Source organism: Lissotriton helveticus, chromosome 1_1, assembly GCF_964261635.1.
Source record: "Lissotriton helveticus chromosome 1_1, aLisHel1.1, whole genome shotgun sequence".
NCBI classification, from domain to species: Eukaryota; Metazoa; Chordata; class Amphibia; order Caudata; family Salamandridae; genus Lissotriton; species Lissotriton helveticus.
The window spans coordinates 2,145,834,394-2,145,857,322 of record NC_136057.1 but is presented as its reverse complement, the minus strand read 5'-3'; the positions used below and the strand labels follow the sequence as shown (position 1 = coordinate 2,145,857,322).

General features: G+C 46.5%; 1 protein-coding gene across 4 annotated transcripts in view; it reads right to left on the bottom strand.

Annotated features, from left to right (window-relative positions):
* LOC144776709 (retinol dehydrogenase 8-like) overlaps nucleotides 1-22,929 on the bottom strand; it is a 234,220-nt gene that overhangs the window by 145,676 nt on the left and 65,615 nt on the right. The window contains exon 2 of one of the 4 annotated variants that reach the window (XM_078659283.1): nucleotides 3,290-3,355. The exons of the other annotated variants lie outside the window; for them this stretch is intronic. The gene's annotated coding sequence lies outside the window, so the exon portion shown is untranslated. The remainder of the gene's footprint in view (nucleotides 1-3,289; nucleotides 3,356-22,929) is intronic. 4 annotated transcript variants of the gene reach the window in all.

The following is a 22,929-nucleotide window of genomic DNA, read 5'->3' as shown; positions in this document are numbered from 1 at the left end:
GTGCGCCGCCTGGCGCGCTGTTCGCTGACGTCACAGCCCCCCAAGGGATGCTGGGGGCTGTAGTCCGGCCGGCGGAGCCAAGCCCGGCCGGTCGGTTTCACCCGTGAGTTCTGAGGGGTTCCGGCGGAGCCAAGCCCGGCCGCTGCACTGCTGGACAGGAGCTTTCAGGTGAGGCAACAGAAAACAACAAGGAAAGAGGATGAACTATTACACCCCCTTATTCAAGAATCAGCTGCTACCTGCGGTATTCCATGACCAAGTAATGAAGAGGTGGGATACGCTGGGGGTAAAAACTATTGGGGACCTTATGGATATGACTGGTCTTATAACATTCGATCAAGCACAGCAGTTATATAACTTAGATCGCAGAGATTTTTTTAAATACTTACAAATAAGATCAGCATTGGTAAAAAAACAGGGAGGGGATATTAATTATAAGAGAGCAGAAATCATGGAATTTTTAAGGGATAAGAAGGACTGTTCGATATCCCAGGTATACGGAGAATTGAGTCAGTATAAGGAGGATGATTGCGGAATGGTTGTTGAAAAATGGAATACCAAGTTAAGCCTATCTGGTAATGAGGTTGAAAAATCACTCAAGCTATTAAACTCAGTGTTAAGAGTAGCCAGCTTACAAGTCCAGCAATATAAGACCATGTACGAGCTTTATCATATACCACACAGAATCGCTCAATGGGGTGGAACAACGGGGGTAGTTTGTCCTAGATGTCAGACAACGCAGGCAGATACCATGCACATGTTTGCTGCATGCCCAGCCCTGGGCTCATTTAAAAGCTCATTAGAGCAATTTTTTGACAAAGCATTAGGGATTAAAATTAGTATAACTAATGAAGTTATGGTCCTAGTGGTAACCAGGGACGATGTAGAAAACCCTCAATATGAGTTTATATATCTAGCAATGACTCTAAGTCGGCTATGCATCGCAACATTGTGGAAAGATCCAAATCCGTCAACATTCCAACAATGGCTATCACGGTTATTAGTGGTATATGTACTAGAGAAAGCGCTATATGACAAAAAGGGCTGGAAGACAAAGCAATTGGGGAAACGGATATGGGCCCCTATAGCAGACTGGAAATACAGGCTCGAAAATGGTTAAAGGAGCATACTCTTTTTGTTTGGGGGTAATTGAATAGCCTGGCTGGCGACCACTGCAGGTCGTCCAATCATGTTGAGACTAACTGTACATTTTCTTCTTTTTCTTTTGCATGATTTTGTCGCATAAATCGCTTGAAGTAATAGCATAATGAAATGTATCTCTACATGTTATACTTGATGATGATGAATAATAAAAAAAAGAAAAAAAGAAAAAACTATTCCTGAACAAGATACAGGGTTTCACTATCAATAGGCCAGACCCACATTATGTCCAAAGGTAGCACCCAGGGGTAGTAACAACATACAGTGTAGGAAAATTATGCCTTGATTGGCTACAGAAATCTACACAAGAGGATGTGAAACAACACTTATCTTTACTTACAGAAGGGGCAGACCTTAGGGATTTCTTGCTAGGACCGCGAAAACCACGTCAAAAACGTTTCATATATGCCGGCATCTATGCTGCTTATAATGAAATATGGAAGGTTACCCAAGCAGAAGCCGCAGGAAGAATATGAGAAACTGATCGTATTAATTTAGAGAAATCTTTCGCTGTGATCGACAATGGGTTAACGACTCTGTCATCCAGGATCTATTCACTGGGCAACATTGTATCCTCTGCTATAGACATTGGGGACAAGATTGGGTCATGCTGCGCCAAGGCCAGTCTCAATTACGTTCAATTATGCTATTGGGCTAGACGCTACAAAACGTGCGAGCGGGCTATGTGCCTTGGCGTTTCATCGACACCTCGTCTCTGGTTTCAGAATTCAATCTCACTAATAAACAGATCAAACTGGCACTAATGGGACCGAGGTATACAATTTTTAGCATTGAAAAACTATCAAAATTGCCATTTATGGTAGCAGAAAAAACAGCTACAGAATGGATCATTCATGGCAAAATAACTCTGCTTGTTACAACTTTCCATTTTCAGTATTGCCTCAAACAAATGCTAGCAGGCAAATATGAAAGGTTGGGTAAAGAATACATCAAAAACAACAAGAGAGGTAGGGATAAAGGACACTCCTGTCCCCCACAAAAAACAATTTAAATAACAACAGAGGAGTGACCGAAACGGTATAGAGGAATCGTCAATTCCAATATTTTAGTGTGCACGTAATCATGAGGACTGTGAGTCTCACATTAGGTGCTGCAAATTTATGTACTTAACACAGACACAGGAAACTAACTATAGTGGAATAATTCAGATTTTGAAAGTAAAACCCTCACTCATCAACATAGTTAATGACATGCTTCATCATAGGGTTTTTACCAAGGAGACGGAATGTCTCCCTGGACTGCTACTACGGCTGTGTTGCAGTGGAGCAGATTCCAACTATACACAAGGTGAAAAAGGTGTTAGGAGAGAAAGTAAAAAATGGCAAGCTGTCCTCCACAATAAATTTAATAAGGAGTCAGATTGTCATTATTAAAAACAGTGATTCGGACATTTAATTGTCATCAATTCGAGTCAACTATGTCCTTAGTGCTTTTCTTAAAATAGGACGACATGTTTCTGCTTACAGGGTGCTCTATTCCACAAAGCTTTCATCAGGACCAAAGAAAAATAGAAGAAGAAAAAGAAAACAACTTCCTGGCGGTCTACGCACCCAAAGGCGTATCCTAACCGTGGGAAGTTAAATACAAACGTAGGTAAACTCACAGTTTTACCCAGTTGTTGGTCATGCATGAGATTTCCAGCACCTATCTATCTGTAAGAAAAAGTCAAAATTCAAATAGACATCCACCCTGATACATAATACACAATTATGTCAGTATCAGTACTCAATTTACATGTTTCCATCTATAAAACATGAATTCCCTTTGTCAAATCACGATGCCATCTAAATTTAATACATACGTTTTACAATTAAATACATCAGGGTATCAATTCTATTAAAGATATCATGGCACTCGCGCAAATATTGCAACCATATTTTGCTGCAAACCGGTTCTCTTTTCTTACCAAGAAGCTTGCTTTAGGACCCAATCCCAGGCTCTGCTTTCAAGGTAGATTGCCCGGAATGTAAACAAATATTAATCCCCTTTGGCCTTGTTCAGAGCAAACAGGGAAAAATCATCTTACACTATGCACTCGTACAAGGAGGACTATGTTAAAAAAAAAAGATTAAAAACAAGGACTTTCGTATCAGCAATAGAGACTTACTTTCATATCACAAGGGAAATGCTCCCTGGGCACTGCGGCAGGGGTATTCTTCACGACTCGAGGTATCTACAAAAGACGTGAAAAAACCCTTTCCGTTAAAGATTGGAGTATCCTCGGGGCTCCCAACTTCTCAAAATAGTGGTGGTTGTTTGATTTTTTGTGACCACAGAATTAGATTCATAACTGCATTTGTTTATCAGGATAAAAACACTCCCGCAAGCAATTCAAAAATCGAGACTGCCAAAATTAACAGAGTATATAAATGCAGCAGACTTACTTTCACTGAGTCGGCTCCCCGCTCGGTACCTATTGTATCCACGTCCGCAGCCCGAATGCTATTTCGGTGTTTGGACGCGGAAGTTAAAAATGTCCCACAGGATTGGTCTACAGGCCCCACGTGACTGGAGTCCTGCATTACTGCGCTCTTTAGATGTAAAATGCTCCGCGGGATAAGTTTAAAAGGCCCACGTGAATAGGGTCATGTGACCCATATGTTTATCTTGTCCTAGAACTCAGGGTGACCAAACTAGACCCTTTGAGATGTCTCGTTTTTTTTTTACTTTCTTGTTTTAATAGTTTAAACACTCTTGTTAAAATCGAGCATCATCCTTGGAACACAATTATTATTATGCTCCTGAATCGAACACATCAGTGCATCTCCGCAGTCCAGGTGTTTTATTTCATTTTAAACACCTAATTTGAGACTCACAGTCCTCATGATTACGTGCACACTAAAATATTGGAAATGGCGATTCCTCTATAACGGTTCGGTCACTCCTCTGTTGTTATTTAAAAATGGGTAAAGAATACATCAAAACATCCTGGGAATTACCTTATACACACAGATGTTGGAGTGGGGGGCGTGAAGTGTTTCTTAGCGGTAGACACTGTGAAAATACACTGAGCGGCTCACTAATATGTCGGGATATTAGTTTACACGGGGCCTGTAGCGGTTCCAATGCAAAACTATCCTGCCACCTGCAAGGTTCACCGGCCGCTGTGATTAATCCAGTTTTTGGAAAACTCTCAAATGGAATCATTATGTTGAATGATCACAGCTGTTGTGGCATGTTGCCAGGAATCCCATATCTAGTAACAGTTACTTCCAGGGTCACTTGTTGTATGCGAGTGTTGTTCCCCTAAATAGACACATTCAGGGAGTTGCCATTATACCCTTCACTGAACGTCTCTTCTATACGATTTGATACTTTAAGTTGAATGAAAGCCATTCTTTTACAACACACCGTGCCTTTGAACTCTGCCAAAGAAACCTATGATCTACAAATTGCAAGGACTTCGGCTGAGATACAGGCTCTGTTAAGTACAAACTGCCCTACACATTTCGCAGAAATGTTGGGACGTATATTAAACATGTCTTATACAAGCGGTATTGTGCATGTACTTAAGACCATAGGTTCAGGACTGTTAACACCTTTGCAAGCAGTCCTCGGAATCATTCCAAACTTCGTGCACTCGGTGTTTGGTGGTCTGCTGCTAATTCTAGCACTCGTTGCAGGAATCCTGTTTTTATTCCTACTGCTATGCTATGGCAAGCCAATCTACCGGCGTCACTCCCAGAACCTTGGAGGAGGCTCTCCTGGAAAGGAAGTGTTGTGAGCGCATAGTACAGCTTTTGGGTTTACCTTGTCTATGAGAATTAAATACCACATGGTTTCTGCCATTCAGGCCAATCTGGCAAGATTGCATCTTACCTGTTCTACGCTGCCTGCTTTGCGGTGAAGAATGCCTGCTAGACATCTGTCTAACACTCCCATCAGTCATGCCAACGGATATCGATTCTCTGCTGGACCCGATAATGGTCCATGCTCTGTGTTGTCCCTAGAGGCTACCAATCCTGATGACTGCATTCATTGAAATCTCACAGCTGCAAATTGCTACTGCTGAGGTACGAGAGGTATCAACGGGCACACAGGTAACATCGGAAACGATCATTGCTGTTGCTTCCAATGCTGAAGGCGAAGGTTCGCATCTATGTACAGTTAATCTTCTAAACAAGGTATTCCAACTATCACCTATATCAGTAGAGATGATTTTTGTCTACAGGAATAGAAGATCATGTTTTCTCCATCCCTATACACTAACTTTTGATTCGGCACACAGTGTACCGGGAAGTCTCTGAATTTGCCCTTCATTTTTCATAAACAAAGATAAAACATTAGAACTTTTTCCTATGATTAATTACTTTTTTCCAAATTTGTATTTTTTCTTTTTTATGGCAAAGTAATCTGCTTACAGTAGAACTATTCATAGAAAACAGACTTCTTTGAACACTTCCAAGGGACAAATTGTCACCTTTTCACAACAATTGATTTATGTACCATGACAGGAAATGGTTTGACCTTTTTCTTCTGTACCCATGAACCATTTTATTATATGTATATATATGTTCATTCGTTTAGCATACACTGTAAATATATGCTTAGAGCAAAACGTTATCTTAATATGTACAGCACCTATGCATTTCATGTCTAGCAAATACTTCGTTTTAGTATGCTTTTGCAAATGTTTCAGCACCACTATGGTACTCACTTTTATATGTTTAGCATTAGCATGTTTAGCATTCAGTAATATCGATCATTCGAAATTGGAGTGGGTGTTGTGTTCTGTTTAGATACCCATACATAGGTTTCCCAAATTATGTCCTTATATAGGCACAACTCACATTGTCCTTATTTAGGCATAGAATCCCAGTCCTTATTTAGGCATCAGCCATGCTATACAAATACAGTCATGGTCATCTACATCCGTCCATCCAACTTCACAACGAGTTCTTAGAAACCAGACCCTTAAGCCTTTGGGATTTTCCCTGCTTGGATTATTGATTTCTCCAAGAACTCATTTATTACGCATGAACCACTATTCCTTAGGGGTTCATTCGTGACATCTTCCTCTGCACGACTTTACATCAATGCTAACATTCCTAGCCACCTACCAGGTATAAATATACCTTCCCTTACCAAGGCAAGCCACGGCTCGGCTCGATTGCAAGACGCGGCTCGTCTCAGCAAGTTCGGAAGAAACTACAACTCCAGGAGAAGTCGTATCCCAGCCTGACGCACTGACCAGACGCTGTCCTCCCTGCTCACGGAGACTCCAGCTATCGGTGTTCTGATGCCCTCCGCGGGGTGTTAGAGTTTGAGATCCAGGAAAGAGATTCCAACCTCTCTCATTCTAAGGTATGGAGACGACTAGAACATAGAGGGACTCTTGGCATACAAAACGTAATACTAACTTAGTATTCGGCACCTACTTCTTACCTCGCACTACACTTAGGTTAGGTACACTGGGGTAGAACTATTTAGAAGCATCAGATGAGTATCCATATTTTAGCCTGTGTTATTTATGGATGAATATATGTCATAGCTAAAAGACCATGCTGTTGCAGTATTATTTCTTCTTACTGCTTAAGCTGTACATATTATATTTTGCATACTGTTTTGCGATTGTAACAGCTCATATCTCTTGCACGAGAAATAAGACTGTTCAATAAATCCTTTTATTGAAACGCCCGTCTATCTATTTCTGTGTAACTCTGAAGAAACTAAGCATGCACAATTGACTGAGTGAAACTGTTATCTATTGTTACCACAATTGTGAGACTGTTCCGATTCTAAGGGAAACAAAGTTGTCATGTTTATGCGGTTGTCAGAAACTACTCTATTCTATTTATGGATAGTGTTCCCAGAATCAAATCCAGTAGCAAAAGTGTATCACTTCTACAAAGAAGATGAACCACCTGAAAAATATATTCCTTTTGAGGATATTGAAATTCTATTCCCATACCAGGAGCATAATCTCTGGTTTAAAGGTGCCCTAAAACATTATAATCACATTACCAGGCTCGGGCCACTAGGTAGACCAGGAGCAACATGGCCGATTTTAGCCGGCTACATGCCTCATCCTGACATTGAAGCAATGTCCGATGAGGAACTACTTAATCAAATACAAGAATTAATAGAATTACACAGTTAAATAACAACTGTCTGGAGTTTCTGAAATGTACTCTATTAAACAAAATCCTACATCTTCTAAAAAGAAGTGGGAAAATAACAAACAACATTCAAAAGAGAAACATTCTCAATCCCGAGGTAGGTCTCCTGAAAAGGAGCCCTCTGAAAGGAGGTATAACCTCAGGAATAGAGATAAAGTGAAAAAAACCTGACTGCACGCTGTACGTATTATATTTTGCACACTGTTTTGTGATTGCAACAGCTCATATCTCATGCACGAGAAATAAGACTGTTCAATAAATCCTTTTATTGAAACGCCTGTCTATCTATTTCTGTGTAACTCTGAAGAAACTAAGCATGCACGATTGACTTAGTGAAACTGTTATATATTTTTTCCACGATTCTGAGACTGTTCCGATTCTAAGGGAAATAACGTTGTCATGTTTATGCGGGTGTCAGAAACTACTCCCTTCTTGTTTATTCAAGAAGTTTCTAGTGACCTCTGAGTTAGCTGGCACACAAAGTAATTAAGTTTAATATACTCGATAGGGGCATATTGACCTCAGTCCTATGCAAAAACTATAGTGTATATTATTCCAATGCGCATAGCCTATAAGGGAAATAGGAACTACACTACACTGGGGAACCTAACACAAGGCCCTACCAGTTCAGATTAGTACAATTTGTAAAAATCAAACATATAAAAAATGTAACAAATAATTTTTGATTAAAGTCAAATGTGGGTTTCTTCGTGGAATCACCTATCGACCAAGTGCTATCAGCAAATGCAAAGTCTTGTACCTCACTGCTGATTCATAAATGTAGGCAGCTGCCTTTATATGTAGTATACCAAAACAAGGTATACTATGTAAAAAGTCCAGATGACCAATATTGGCTTATAGGGTTGAAATTAATAATTTCAAATGTTCTCTTCTGTGGCAGTGTGGGCGAGCAGTTTAGGCTGATCAGAGGGTACTGTAAATCATTTGTTGTACACACAGAGTCACTAAATGAGACACCTACACAAGTAGAAGAACAAGGTACTTACCTTCAGTAACACTATATCTGTAAGAGACATATATTAGTTATAGATTCCTTACCTTAGAATTACCCCCAGGCGTCAGACTGGATCTGGAGAAATTGTTTAGTTGCAGTACCCTTGCGTGTCAGTAGGTGGCGTTGGTCGACTCCGCGTCCGTCATCAGTGTCGTGATCGCCAGGATGACGTCGCAGTATCTACTAAGCTGCCTCCCCTGCACGTTGACGTCAGTTCTTTACTCGACATTTCATGCCAGAAGCGCAGAGCCATGCAAGACACTGACCACAGGGGCACAAAACTAGGGCTCTGAGAGGGATTCCCTCACACTAGAAGTCAGTTCGCAGAACGGGGAGGATGGGTGGGGCGGTAAGGAATCTATAACTCATACATATTTCTTACAGATATATCGTTACCGAAGGTAAGTAACTTGTTCATCTGAAAGAGACTATTATCTATAGATTCCTTACCTTAGAATAGATACCCCAGCAATACCAACCCAGGAGGTGGGTATGCGAACCAAGGTCATGCCAGGAAGTCCTGCAGAATGGAATGGCCAAAGAAGCAGTCTCTCTGCACTTGAGAATCCAGGCAATGTCTAGTGAACGTGTACAGCGATGCCCAAGTGGCTGTCTGGCAGATGTCATTAAGGGGGACTCCGCGTCCCAAAGCAGAAGTGGCTGCCGTCGCCCTGGTGGAGTGGGAGCACAATCCTACTAGAGGTTCCTTCTTCGCCAAGGAATAGCATATTTTGATGCAGACAACGACCCACAGAGAGATGGTCCGTTTCTGCACGGCCTGACCTTTCTTGGCGCCCACATAGCCAACAAAGAGTTGATCATCCATCCGGAATTGCTTTGTGTGATCCAAATAAAAGGATAGCACACGTTTTGGATCCAGATAGTGGAGTCTTTCTTCCTATTTAGAAGGGTACGGAGGCAGGAAGAAGGTGGACAAAGTGATGGTCTGCCCTATATGGAAAGAGGTAACCACTTTGGGAGAAAAGAAGGTGTAGTTCCGAGTATATTCTTGTCCGGATGAACAGCAAGGAAAGGAGGCTTAGAAGGAAGAGCCTGAAGCTCACTCACCCTGCGAGCAGAAGTGATAGCAATCAGTAAGGCAGTTTTCAGAGTCAAAAGTCTGAGAGGACAAATAAGTGATGGGTCGAAGGGAGCACACATCAGGAAAGTCAGAACCAGATTCAAGTCCCACTGAGGCAATACGAATGGAATTGGAGAAAAGAGATGAGTAATGCTCTTTAGAAACCTATTTACAATAGGGGACTTGAAAGGAGAAGGTTGATCTGAAAGGCGAAGGAAGGCCGAAACGGCCGAAAGATAGCTTTTAAGGGTGCTTAGAGCAGATCCCTGCTGGGCCAAAGAAAAAAGAAAGAGGAGAACCTCTGAAAGAGGGGCAGAAAGGGGAACCACAGCCTTTGCTGTGCACCATGCCACAAATTTGTTCCATCTGCAGGCGTATACCGTTTTCATGGAGGGACGCCTGGATGCCAAGATGACATTACAGACTTCGGGAGGAAGGACAAAAGCGGTCAACTGTCGCCATTCAGTCTCCACGCAAAGAGGTGGAGGCTGGACAGGTTTGGGTGGAGGACATCCCCTCCTTCTGCGACAGACGATCCTCCTAAAGAAGCAGTCTGATCGGAGGATCGGTGGCCATGTACAAGCGCTCGGGATACCAGACTATTAGTGCCCAATCCAGAGCCACAAGAATGACTTGGGCCCGGTCGAGCTTGATCTTCTTCAGCACTCTGAGCAGAAGTGGTATAAGCGGAAAGGCGTATAGAAGACCGCAACTCCACTTGTCGCGAAAAGCGCCACTGAGCGAGTGCCGCCTTGGAAATTCTAACGCGTATAACTGCTGACATTGTGCATTCTCTTCGGTGGTGAACAGATCTTACCAAGGCTCTCCCCACCACTGAAAGAGACCTTGCACCACCTCTGAGTGAAGACGCCATTTGTGATCCATCACGCACCGATGGCTGAGTTCTTCCGCCTTGGCGGTCAGGGAACCTGCCAGGTGTTGAACCACCAGGGACATGCCCTGATGTTCCAGCCATGTCCAGAGACAAAGGGTCGCTTGACGGAGGCTCCACGACCCCACCCGCACTGTTTGTTCCAGTACCATATGGCGGTGGTGTTGTCCGTGAACACCTGCACTACTCTTCCCTTGACAGGAGGAAGGAATGCTTTCAGTGCAAGACGAATCGCCTAGAGCTCCAGAAGGTTGATGTGGAGCTCGACTCTGCTGGAGACCAAAGGCCTCTGATCTCCGCCTCTCCCATGTGGGTACCCCATCCCAGGAGTGATGCATCTGTCACTACTATGAACTCTGGTTGGATTGAACCCAATCCTGGTTCCATAAGCACCACTGCAGTTAGTGTGAAGTGCACTCCGAGAGCTGGACGCAATCGGAAAGATTCCCCTGATGCTGTGCCCACTGAAACTTCAGGTCCCAGCAGCCTCAGGGTCATTCTCACCATAACCCGGGATAAAGGATGAAACATCTGAATCATAGCCCAAATATCCCAGACTCGCTGTTCGGGAGGATAAGCCTGAAACTGCGCTATATCCAGAACCCGATGAAGAGGAGCTTCTGAGAGGGAATCAGGTGCGATTTCAGCATGTTAATCGTGAACCCCAGCAAATACAGGAGGTCCGCTGTAGCCTGGAGGTGGGAGACGACAGTTTGGGGCGAGCCCACATTCAACAGCCAGTCGTCGAGATAGGGGAAGACTGGAACAAGATGAGCTGCCACCACCACCATCACTTTCGTGAACACCCGAGGGGCGCTGGTAAGGCCAAAGGAGAGAACGGTAAACTTGGGCACCAGAAAGTAGTGGGAATAACATCCACAGCCTACTTCTTTGGCAGGAACTCGCTCAATAGCTCCCTTGGCCAAGAGAGCCGTAACTTCCTGACGGAGAAAGGCCAAGTGATCCTCCGACATAAAAAGGAATTGTGGTGGCATGGATGGGGGGTTAGTCTTGAAGGGGAAGGAGTAGCCCCTTCGGACTATCTGCAAAACCCACCTGTCTGATGTGATGGTTTGCTAGTGGGAGAGGTGATGGCGGATCATACCGCCCACTGGCAACTGGTGGCTCTGAAAGGTCAGACTAAGAGGGTTTGGAGGCTGCTGCAGAGGGGGCACTGCTGGACTGGCCCGCCCACTGGCCCCCAGACCCACGGCACTGGGTCCCAAGTCCCTGTCCACGCAGAGGCTGGCCAGCTTGCGCCGGCATGTGACTCTGGGAGGAAAGTGGCGGGGCACCCCTTCCATAGCCATGATAGGGGCAAAAGGCAGACTGCATAGGGCGAGATGTAGTCGCGAGGCCCAAAGACCTAGCCGTAGCCCTAGAATCCTTGAAGCGCTCAAGTGCATGGCCTGCCTTGTCGCAAAACAAGTGGCGGCCATCAAAGAACATGTCTAAAAGTGTAGATTGGACATCACCTGAAAAGCCAGTGGATCTCAGCCGGGCATAATGTCTCAGGGCTACCGACGTTGAAATAGTTCTGCCTAACGAGTCAGCGGTGTCCAGCCCACAGCGAATGGCAAACTTTGCTGCATCTCTCCCTTCAGCAACTGCACGTGAGAGTGTGGCTCGGACCTCCTCCGGGCACTGTGGCAGCACCAGCTCAACTGTATCCCACACAGAGTGGGTGTAATGGCCCAAGAGACATGCGGTGTTCACCGTCCGCAGTTCTAAGCTTCCCAAGGTGTTCCAGCTTCTTGGATCCCCTATCTGGGGGAGCAGTAGGGAACAAGCCTTTGGATTTGTAGAGGCTTGGACTACCAAGCTCTCAGGGGTAGGATGTTGGGACAGGAAAATGGGGTCGCCCTGAGCCGGGCGGTGGCGTCAGGCAATTATCCTATCCACAGGAGCCCCTGTGCTGGGCTTGGACCAAGTGCCCAGAAGGATGTCCGTGAAGGCCTCATTGAATTGCACCAGAAGCTCAGAAGAGGATACTACCGGATGAAGCACCTCAGTCAGGAGGTTATTCCTGACTGCCACCGTAGGAAGCTCAAGGCCTCAGGCCTCAGTCGCCCTACTTTTCACCACAGTGTAGAAGGCTCCCTCCTCCGTAGCCACGGTAGGGGAAGAAAGCATACCAAGGTCTGTGGAGGTATCCAGACCACTGGCATCACCCAAATCCTCTCTCCAGTCCAGATCTTCAAGTTGCTCTGCAAGAGGGTCAACAGACCCCTTCCAGTCCTCTTCACCCTCTTCTGGCTGCCACTCAGGGCGATAGGGAATGCCAAGATAGAAGATTGGCACAAAACTGCCAGTCGGCGCCGGTACTGGCGTTGGTCAATGCAAGTCCGGCTCTGTATCTAAGTTGAGTGGGAGGCCAGGGTCGAAGCTGGCTGGGGAGACAACCGTGTCGGAGGCAGCCGCAGTATTGTCAATGGATTTGACGCCAGAGGAGGTGTCGTCAGGTCGACCGGTGCTGATCTGGATCCAGGCCTGAATCCTTGGGGACCCGGCGGCGCAGTGGTCGGGGCCGGAGCTGCCGGCGGCAAAGGCCTTGAACCCCCAACTGAGTCCGCGGGCCCGAAGGCGTGCCGGCGGAGTTGGGATAGCCAAAGATGGAGTGGAGACCATCATAAAATGTACAAAGCTGGCCAAAAGTCACTCTGGCTTCCCGGAAGGGGGGAGAGAATCTGAGCTGACCCAGCAGGCTCCGTGGAAGGATGCCGACCGTCCGCATTCCGTCAGCCGACGAACGGGGAGAAGGCGAAGAGCGATAATGCTTCTTTGCCGCCTTCTTGTACTTTGACTTACCCGAAGATGAAGACTTGGACAAGGAGTGGTGGTAATGGCTCCACGACTGGTCCGGAGCAGCGAGGAGCCGCCTGCTGGGCCTCCAGAAGCTTTCGGGACCGCTCCTGCAAATACATCGGGCCATGGCCTGACAGTCGGAGCACGACTTCGGGTCGTGGTCGCGCTCCAGACACCAAAGGCACACTAGATGTGGGTCCGTCACCGACATCAGCTTGCGGCAGGAGCCATAAGGCTTGAAGCCGGTCCACCGATGTGACATCCCTGTGCACCAGGAGTCAAACGACTCAAAAAGAAGTCGACAAAAAGTCAAAAACAGTTATTTAAAAAGTGACTAGGGTACCGATGTCTCGCGCTGGCTGGCACGGAAAAAGAAAGATTGACGTCAGCCCGCAGGGGCGTCATCTAAGTAGATACCGCAACGTCATCCCGACGATCACGACGACGGACGCGGAGTCGACCGACGCCACCTACCGACGCGCAAGAGTACTGCTACGAAAACATTTCTCTGGATCCAGTCTGACGCCTGGGGGTAATTCTAAGGTAAGGAATCTATAACTAATAGACTCTTTCAGATACTCGAGCCCAATATAGAAAAAGAACAGGTATTTTTATATTTATTTTAACACCAAGAACTTAGTGATAGGGTAAGTACTTTTCAGTTAATCAATTTTTGCAGGTAACTAAACATGTCGCTGAAATGCATTTTTATGCGGTAATGCTTTCCTATGGAGAAAGAACCATTTACTGCATACAGGTATTTGCATGCGAATCTCGGGGGTCCCTTTAGGACTTAAGGTGCTAGTGGAGGCAAGGTCCAAAGATCCACCAGCAGTAAGAGTTTACCTGTCCTGAAGTGTCCAGGTGCAAAGGTGCTGGATGGATGGGGGGGGGGCACCTAAAAACAAGCTGCAGAGGGGGACTCAGTTCCTGGGAGCAGGGGAGCACAGTCGGGTGTCTTGGGCCCGTGCCGGGGAGCTCAGGTGCAGAGAGTTTTGGTTGGCTGGGCCTGTGCATCAAAAGCACTCACGGTTCTCGGTTATACCTGCAAAGAGGGACAGAATATGACAGCTCGGTCACTCTCGGAGCTGGCCTCTGTGCTGCGGACATCCCTCGTCTGCTGGCCGATCGTTGTGGCATCGGAGTCTGGATTGGACTCAATAAAGCTTTGATTGCAGCAACGGGTTCGGTACCCCAGTATTGGTGCAGGGCATCTCCAGTTGGTCCTGGAATCTTCTCTCTTGGTAGGGAGATGAATCTGATGTTTTGGAGCATGGTGAGCACCCCAGTGGCTGCTGCGTTGGTGGACCTGGTGGTCAGCAGAACGGTGAACCTGAGGTTGTGGTCGGTGCCTGCAGGTTGGAGGGAAGTGGCTCCTCCTTTTCAAAGGAAATGCTGATGGCTTGGCAAAGTACTGGAGGCCCTCTAAGGCTTTTGGAGCATGCACAGCTGCAGGACAAGTCGGATTGTCGAGACAGGAGCAGGCAGGCAGAGTTTGGTGCCAAAGTCCACACTTCTCTCTTCTTCGGTTCTTCTTGGTCCTTCCTCTTGTGTCATGGGCATCCGAGTTCCTGGTGCCAGGGGGCCACCTAAATATTCAATTAAGGGGCATTAAGGGGAGTGAAGGGTGGTAGCCAATGGGCTACATACCCTTAGGGTCCCTATACCTTTTATATGACCACTTCCTTTGGGGAGTGGGCATACCCAGTCCCAGAATTCCTATTTCCACCACAATTAAAATGGTGGAACCCTTCTTTTGTGTGGGCACATCAAACAGCCCACCATGGGGTGTGACTGGCCTGGTAGTGCACCATGCCTCCTTGCATAGCTAATTTCCCACCTGTCCTTGTGTTGAATGGGCCTCACGGTCTGGCATCTCTCAGGTCTGTGGGAATCTGGGGTTGCATATCAAAGGTAGCAGAGGCTTTGAAGCCTCTGGCCTTGGTACGTAGATTCACTTGTATATCACAACAAGGTATAGTGCTTATAAGAGAAGCCACAGTTTTACAAGGAAGAAAGGATTTTTTCTTCTCCTAGCCTGGCACCCTGGCTTGTGAACACCAAGTGCTTATTGGGCCGTTATTGACATACTGTGTGGGCAAGTGCTACTTATGGTCCTGGATGAGGCTCGGACATACTCTCCCTAGCTATCATTGACAGGCGAGATATAGGATAGTGCAAGATTCCATGCATGTTGGATATGACTGATTCAGGGAGCAGAGTCATTGCTTCTATGGTGGTGCTGAGACACCATGCCTGGTTGAGGAACACTGGCTTTCCAGGGGATTTCCAAGCCTTGCTCATGGACATGCCCTTTGATAGGACTCGTCTCTTTGGAGACAAGGCGGATTCAGCCATGGAGTAATTCAAGGATAGTATGGCTCCTGCTAGTTCACTGGGGCTCTCTAGCCCTCCCTGACAGCCGCATTCCACCTTACACCTCTTCCATGGCTACGGTAGGGGCTCTCAACCGCGTCCTTCCCAACCTAGCCACCATGGCCATCAGATTCAATCCTTTCGTGGCTGCAGCTTCCACAAACCTTGTAGGGACCAGAGGTCCACCTAATCCACTCCCCCCAGCAGCCAAACAGCCAAAGCTTCTTTAGTTTGCCCTCAATCAAAAATAGGCACCCGGTTGGCGGACACCATCTCCTCCAGTGGAGGGATAGCATCAGACAAATGGGTGCTGCATGTTGTCCAAAGGGGTTATGCCCTCCCATTCCAACAAACCCTCCCCCACTCCCTCCATCCCCAGATCGGTTGACGGAGGACCACCTTCCGCTCTTGCGACAAACAGGAAGTATTGCCTCTTCTGGCCACCGGAGCATTGAGAGGGTGCCAGAATCAGAAGTAGGTCATGGTTGCTATTCCCACTACTTTCTGGCTCCAAAGAAGGATGGAGGCCTCCACCCTATCCTAGAGCTGTGCCCTCTGGCCTACTTCTTGAAAAAGGTAAATTCAAGATGCTCACCTTGGCTCAGATCTTATCTGCTCTCGACTCTGGAGACTGGATGGTAGCGTTGGAATTGCAGGATGCTTATTTCGACATTCCCATCCTGCCTGCCCTCAGATGCTAAATGTGGTTCATGGTGTGCCTGGAGCATTATCAGCTCGCTGTGCTCTAATTTGGTTTTACCAGTGCCCCTCAGGTGTTCTCCAAGATAATAACGATCACTTCAGTGGGTCTGCGAAGGTCAGGGTTTTTACCTTAACAATTGGCTGTTGGAAGGGAGCTCACCCCAGGTTGTCATCTCCCTCCTCCAGACTATGGTGGACCTCCTGCATTTGATGGGTTACACTATCAACATCCTAAAGTCACACCTGACACCCTCTCAGATGCTCCATTTCATCTGAGCTATTCTGGATTCAGCAGAACAGCAGTCCAAGATATTTGGAATTTGATTCCAATGCTTCAGCCTCTATCCTCAATTTCGGTGAGACTGTCTCTGAAGCTGCTGGGTCTCTTCACCTCCTGCATCCTCTTGGTAAAACAACCCATTGACATATGCAGGCTCTGCAGTGAGATTTTAAGACCCTTGGGCACAGCATCAGGGAAATCTCTCCAACTTGGTCCGGATATCAGATCGAACTGGCCTCCTGGTGGAGGTAGAGATCAGAGGACCCTGGTCTCCAGCGGAGTATCAGCTACACATCAATCTTTGGGAACAGAGAGTGATACGACTTGTATTGAAAGCCTGTCTTTCTTCAATCAGGGGTAGGCTAGTTCAAGTGTTCACAGAAATGTGGTACAGCAACAAACAGGACAGGGTAGGGTCATGGACCTTTTGTCAGGAGGCCCTACGCCTCTGGGTATGGCTAAAACAACAGGGCATTTCCCTGGTGGTTCAATACCTGGCGGACTCTCTGAATGTCAGAGCGGACAAACTCAGCTGTCGATGCCTAGTGAATCATGTATGGTATCTTCATCTGGAGGTGATGCAAAGTCTCTTCTGAGATTGAGGAGAGCCTTGGTTAGCTCTATGGGCCACCACTGAGAACGTGCGATGTCAGCACTTCGGTGCGCCTGAGTTTCCAAGGCATCTCTCAGAGACACATTTTGTCAAGAGTGTAGTTTGGGACTCCTGTACGCCCTTCTGCCAATACCACTCCTATCCAGAGTTTTCAAGAATATCAAGAACGGTGGGCCTAAGTCATACTAGCGGCTCTGAATTGGGCACAGAGAGTATGAGCATCCGTCCTCCAGTCATTTGCCCCTTCAGGAGGATATTCTGCTTCAGCAACAGGGCTGGGTACTGCACCAAACCTGTCCACTCTTCATTTTCATGCATGGAGATTGAGTGGCGACAGCTGAGGGTGTTTGATCTCCCTTCTGAAGTGTGAGATGTCATTCTGGAAGCCAGGTGTTCCTCCACTAAAACTATTTATGCTTGCAGATGAGACAAGTTTGTGGCATGGTGTATGTCTAAGTTGGTTGATACTCTGTCTGCACCCTTGTCTGAAGTTCTCGTTTGTTCTATCTCTGGCTTGGAAAGGCTTTTCTCTGGGCACAGTCAAAGGATATCTGTCTGCCGTTTCTGCCTTTCTACAGTTGTCAAACCAACCTTCCCTGTTCAGGTCACCTGTTGTGCCTAGATTCCTTAAAGGCTTGCAGGATCTGTTTCCTCCTACACCCTTCATTATGCCCCAATGGGACTTGAATTTAGTTCTTACCTTTCTTTTGCGTTTGTTCCCCTTCTGAAACGATGCATAGCTGCTCTCTGCGGTCTCCAACTCTAAAAACTTTCTTCGTTGTGGTGATTACATCTGCCAGGAGGGTCAGCGAGTTACAAGCTCTCGCAGTTAATCATTCCTACACTTCATTTTGAACAGATAGACTGGTTCTGAAGACTTGAACATCTTTTTTACCAAAGGTGGTGACACCTTTTCATCTCAGGCAAAACATCACCCTTCCTACCTTTTTTCCCCCTCCTCATCCTTGGAATGGAGAGGAGAGACTCCACCGCCGGGATCCAAAAAGAGCATTATTGTTCTACATTGATTGTACCAAAGAATTCCAGGTGGATGATCAACTCTTTGTTTGATTTTCAGGGGCAAAGAAAGGAAAGGCAAGTCAAAAGTGAACCATCCCTCAGTGGAGTCTCAAAAGTCACGTACGGCAGATGGGCACTTTGCCTGTTCAGTCCTCCAGGATTTCTTAGTCTGAAACAATCCATAGACCCACCTCCGGAGAGAGATACTGCTGTAATATCTATTCTAAGGTAAAGAATCTGTGGCTAGAAGTCTCAATCAGATGAACAGGTTACTTCCCTTCGGTAACGCTTTATCTGGTAGAGACTATCTAGCTACAGATTCTTTACCGACTCTCCCATCCTTCCTATTCTGCGAACTGATTTCTCTTAATTAAGAGATCCTTTTTGTGAACTGTAGGAGTTACAAGTACAAGAGTCTTTTATACGTCGGGTTCTAAATAAAGTATTATAAGAGGATAAATACTAAAAAAGGATGTGGGTTTTTCAGCCTGAAAAAGCTAAAAACAAATGTAAACAAGTGACAATTGATCGTATTGGCTAGTAACACAGTCAAACTGTCTATGGTATGTCCTAAAAGTATTGCTTCTTGGATCTATTGATATCAATTTCATCTCAAAAAAAGATATTTCTAAAGACAGAATTATTAAGTCACTTGACATTATCCTCATATGCATTGCTCAAAGTCAATTTAACGGGCTCTGGGTTGTTTTTTGAACCTGCTTTGAACAGGTTTTCCCATCCAGTAGTAGCATTACAGGGCACTATGTCTCATCTCTACCTTTATTTGTGATAATAACATTTATAAACTGTAGCAAGAAATCTAACTGTTTTTGTTTTTTTACAAATGTGGGGATTTATATGTTTTGTCAAACTGGATATGTTAGCAGAAATGCATTAAAACAAAATAATCTTGGTTTCCGGGCAGTATATAAACTAGGTACAGAATTAACGGTAGTTTGTTACAAACTGGTGTTTCCTGGTTTCATTACTGGTAATCTTTGAATATGAGCATGAAAAGGCACAAAGGAGCTTTTTATTACGGCCTCTCTTTACATAGGCCAAACACACCAAAGGTGATGGGAGGAATGCTTGCAATACGTTTAACTACTGACAATAGCTCAGGGTAACATTCCATACCATTGATCTTTTTCCCACCATGCCATCTCACTTTGGACCCAGCCGTATGCAAATAAATTTTGACCTTGCTCCAATAGGAACAGTCCAGACTGAAGTGCCTGGCCAGGTCCTCGCTGACCCGGAACACAAGCAACCCATAGTGTTTGCAGATGACGTTTCAAAGCCCTTCATTACTGCCCATTACTTAGCCACATTAAATGACTGTGCTATTTCTGCTGGTGCTGCAGCATCTGCAACACCCTAAATTCTAGCACCGCTGATCTCAAATTCCTCCCACCCCACAGTTCAGACACTCGTTGTGACCACAGGTTCCCATTTGCTACAGTTGGGTACACATTGCCATGCCACTGTCACATTGCCAAAGTTAGGTATAGATGTCCATGCCAGCACAATGCCCTAGTTAGGTACAAATTTTCATGCCAGGCTCAGAGCTGCCCCTGATAGGTACACATTGTCTTTCAAGTGTGGGCATGGTACCAGTAACAGAAAGTGTGATCTGCTTTACTGCCACAGTGGCGCCAATCTCTGAAGTAGTGTTGGTCCACTCCTGTTCTGGGTGCACCGGATGAAAGACTGGCCCCATGGGGAGTGGAGTTAGTAGAAATGTGTCTGTCTATATGGTGACCTCCAGGGCTGTCTGGAACGGTTCCTTCAGGCTGAAAGGCGCCACTGCAGAATGGCCCCTCGGTGGATTGCCTGGTGCTACAGGGTTGGTCGGAGGAGCAGCCTGCACCTTTCCTCTGCACAGGATGGCTATTATCTAATGACATTTGGAAGAAACTTTGTGTAGTCGCAATGGATGGAGGCCCTTAAGAAGAATTGTGTGTACGACAGGATTAAAAACAAGCATTTGCAAAGCAATTGGTCTCGCCTTTGGGATCTTATAAGCATTTAGAAATTGCAACACATTATCTTTGATGCAACAACATAATAGCACTGCATTGAGAAGTACTTATTTAAAGTGTTAGTTTTGTACAACTGGCAGTTTGAACTCACAGATCTCAAGTGCTTTCATTAACAAAATCTTACATAATAAGCAAGCCAGGTGTGTTAAAAAAAAAACCAATAAAATGGTAGTAAGGGAAGCAAATAGTTGGGAGGAGTTCAATATCTACAAGGCAATCCTAAAAAATTGAACAATGTCCAAACACAAACTGTTGAAGAAAGAAAAGCGTTCTTGTTTCTGCACTCTAGAATATCAGTAACGGTCTGATGCAGAGACACGCGGCCCAGGCAGAGAGATCTGCATTTGGCATTGTTCTGTGTTTAATGTACAAGGCTGTGAAAGTCCAATCTTGTAAGTTGCACAAACTCACAGCTCCAAAGTTTCTGGCAATGGACGAGGAACATGCCAGATGAAAAAATAGACATGCAGTTCTGTTCCCTGGTCTGCAACATCTTACGTAAATCAGCATAAGGGCCAAACGGGACAAAAATAAAAAGTGCTTTACTGCAATACATTGAGAACTCTGTTGAACTTGAATGTATAACTCTGCCGCTATAAACAGAAATTGCATCGCTTTCCCCGAAGTGAAGCAGTCTATCTATGTTAACACAAGAGTGCGAAGGCTTACCCCAAACGAATGCAGCGGGGGACATTTGACAGCAGGAAAGAAACGCATTGATATTGTGCCTGTGACTCCGCGTGGCAGATGCAGGAGATTCATCTGCGGGGAGCTCAGTCAGGACGCAGGCACACAGTATACTTTTTGGGGCCCGGAAGTCACCAGCAACCTCCACCCATTTATTTATGCTACAATGTGTAAATGCCCTTACGGGCTAAGGGTCTCGGAACCATGCAGCAGCTAGACCGCTACATCCCATCCCAAGTCGGTGTTCAAACAAATAAAACAATCAACACATAAACTCTGTGAGTCGGTCTTGGGTTGGGTCTTAGACAGCACCTCCGTAGGTGGCTTCCTCGACTTGCCCTTGGGCTGTCCTGCGACGAGGTGCTGTTGGCCGTGGTCGCTACTGTTTCTACTGCTATGGGTGGCTGCGTGCTCGCCATGGTTTGTTCTTGGTCCAGTCTTGTTGAGAGGTCGTCCGCTGCTGCTCCCCTATCCTCCTCAGGGCCGGAGGGTATCGGGTTTGTTCCAAGGTCTTGCACTCGCTTGAACCAGGATATATTTCGGATGATAGTCTCATCACCTTTCCGAGCTGTGAGGGCGGTCCCATTGATCTTCAGCACGGTCCACTCCCCTGACTCATACGTTGTGCGGAACTTCTCTCCCCGGTGGCGGTTCCGCACTAGGACTGAGCACCCTGACACAATTAACCTGTTCTAGGCCCTTCTCTTCTCACTCGCCGGCTCATTGTTCCTCGTTCTCCATGCTTGGGTGTTAGCGGGGTCGTACGGTTCCGGGGGCCATCCGTCAGCCTGGCCAGCAACAGGCACCAGGGTGATCTCTGCGTGGTACTGTGTGGGGTACTGCGATATTCACTTAGGAACCTCTGCAGCGCCGCCTCCGGGTCGGCCTGCTCGGAGACTGTGATTCGGATCACTTGGTTGAGGGTCCGCATGAATCATTCAGCTTCCCTATTGACTTGAGGCCATTGGGGAGTGATGCGGTGGTGACGGACTCCCAACAGCGCCAACAGATTTTGGAACTCTGCTCCTTTAAATGGGGGCCCATTGTCGGTCTTGACTTCGTGGGGTAACCCAAAGAGTGTGAACGTCTTCTCCAGGACTGGAGGATATCGATGCCATCACTTCGACTATGGGGTATTTTGTGTAGTTGTCGATTATTACAGCTGTAACCCTGCCGTCTGGAAAGCTCCCAAAGTCCATACTTACTCATGTCCAAAGGGATGTTGCCGGGTCCTCTGTTATCACTGGAGCGAGGTGTTCTTGGTTGCTTGTGAGCTGACAGGGTCTGCAGTTTCTCACCAAAGTATCCACTGCGTCTTCGAGTCCAGGAAACCACACTTTTTCCCTCATGCAAGACTTTATCCGCATGGTCCCTTGGTGTCCCTCATGCGCTACTGCGGTGGCTTGTTCTTAGAGGCTTGCAGGGATGACTATCCGGGAGCCTTTCAGTATCACTCCATTCGCAGCGGCGCTCAGCTCATCTCGCACTTTCCAGAATTTTCCTAGTCGGTCACTTTCCGCTTCGTTCCATCCGTTCGCGCCATGTAGGAAGTCTTCCCAGGTTCCACTATGGAGTGAGTTCAACACCCTTGTAAGTACGGCATCTGTGCTGGTTTCTGAGTTGATTCCCTCCATGGTAAGGGCTTGCGGACAAGCCCATTGGGACACCATGTCAACGTATTCTTCAGTTTTCAGCTCTTGATCGCCTCTGTCTCCAACCGCTTCTGGTGGGTGCCGTGACAGGAAGTCTGCAGGGTTTTTCGCCCCAGGTCGATATACCAGTTCCATTTGATAGTGTTGCGGCTGTATCACCCAGCACTCGATCCTTGGTGAAGGTTGTGGTGAAGTGCCTCTGACCAGCGGGATTAGTAGCTGGTGGTCCATCGCTACTCAAAATGAGTGTCCACTGACATACAGGTGAAAGTGGGTGCAGGCTCATTTGATGGCTAGCGCCTCCCTCTTGATTTGGGAATACCGGGTTTCTGTTGGTGTGAGGGCCTTACTTGCAAATACGAGTGGGGTCCATTTTCCTGGTTCTGTTTCCTGGGTCAGAGGAGCTCCTAGCCCCACAGGGCTGGCATCCACCTGGAGCTCCGTCTTCCGCGTGGCATCGAGG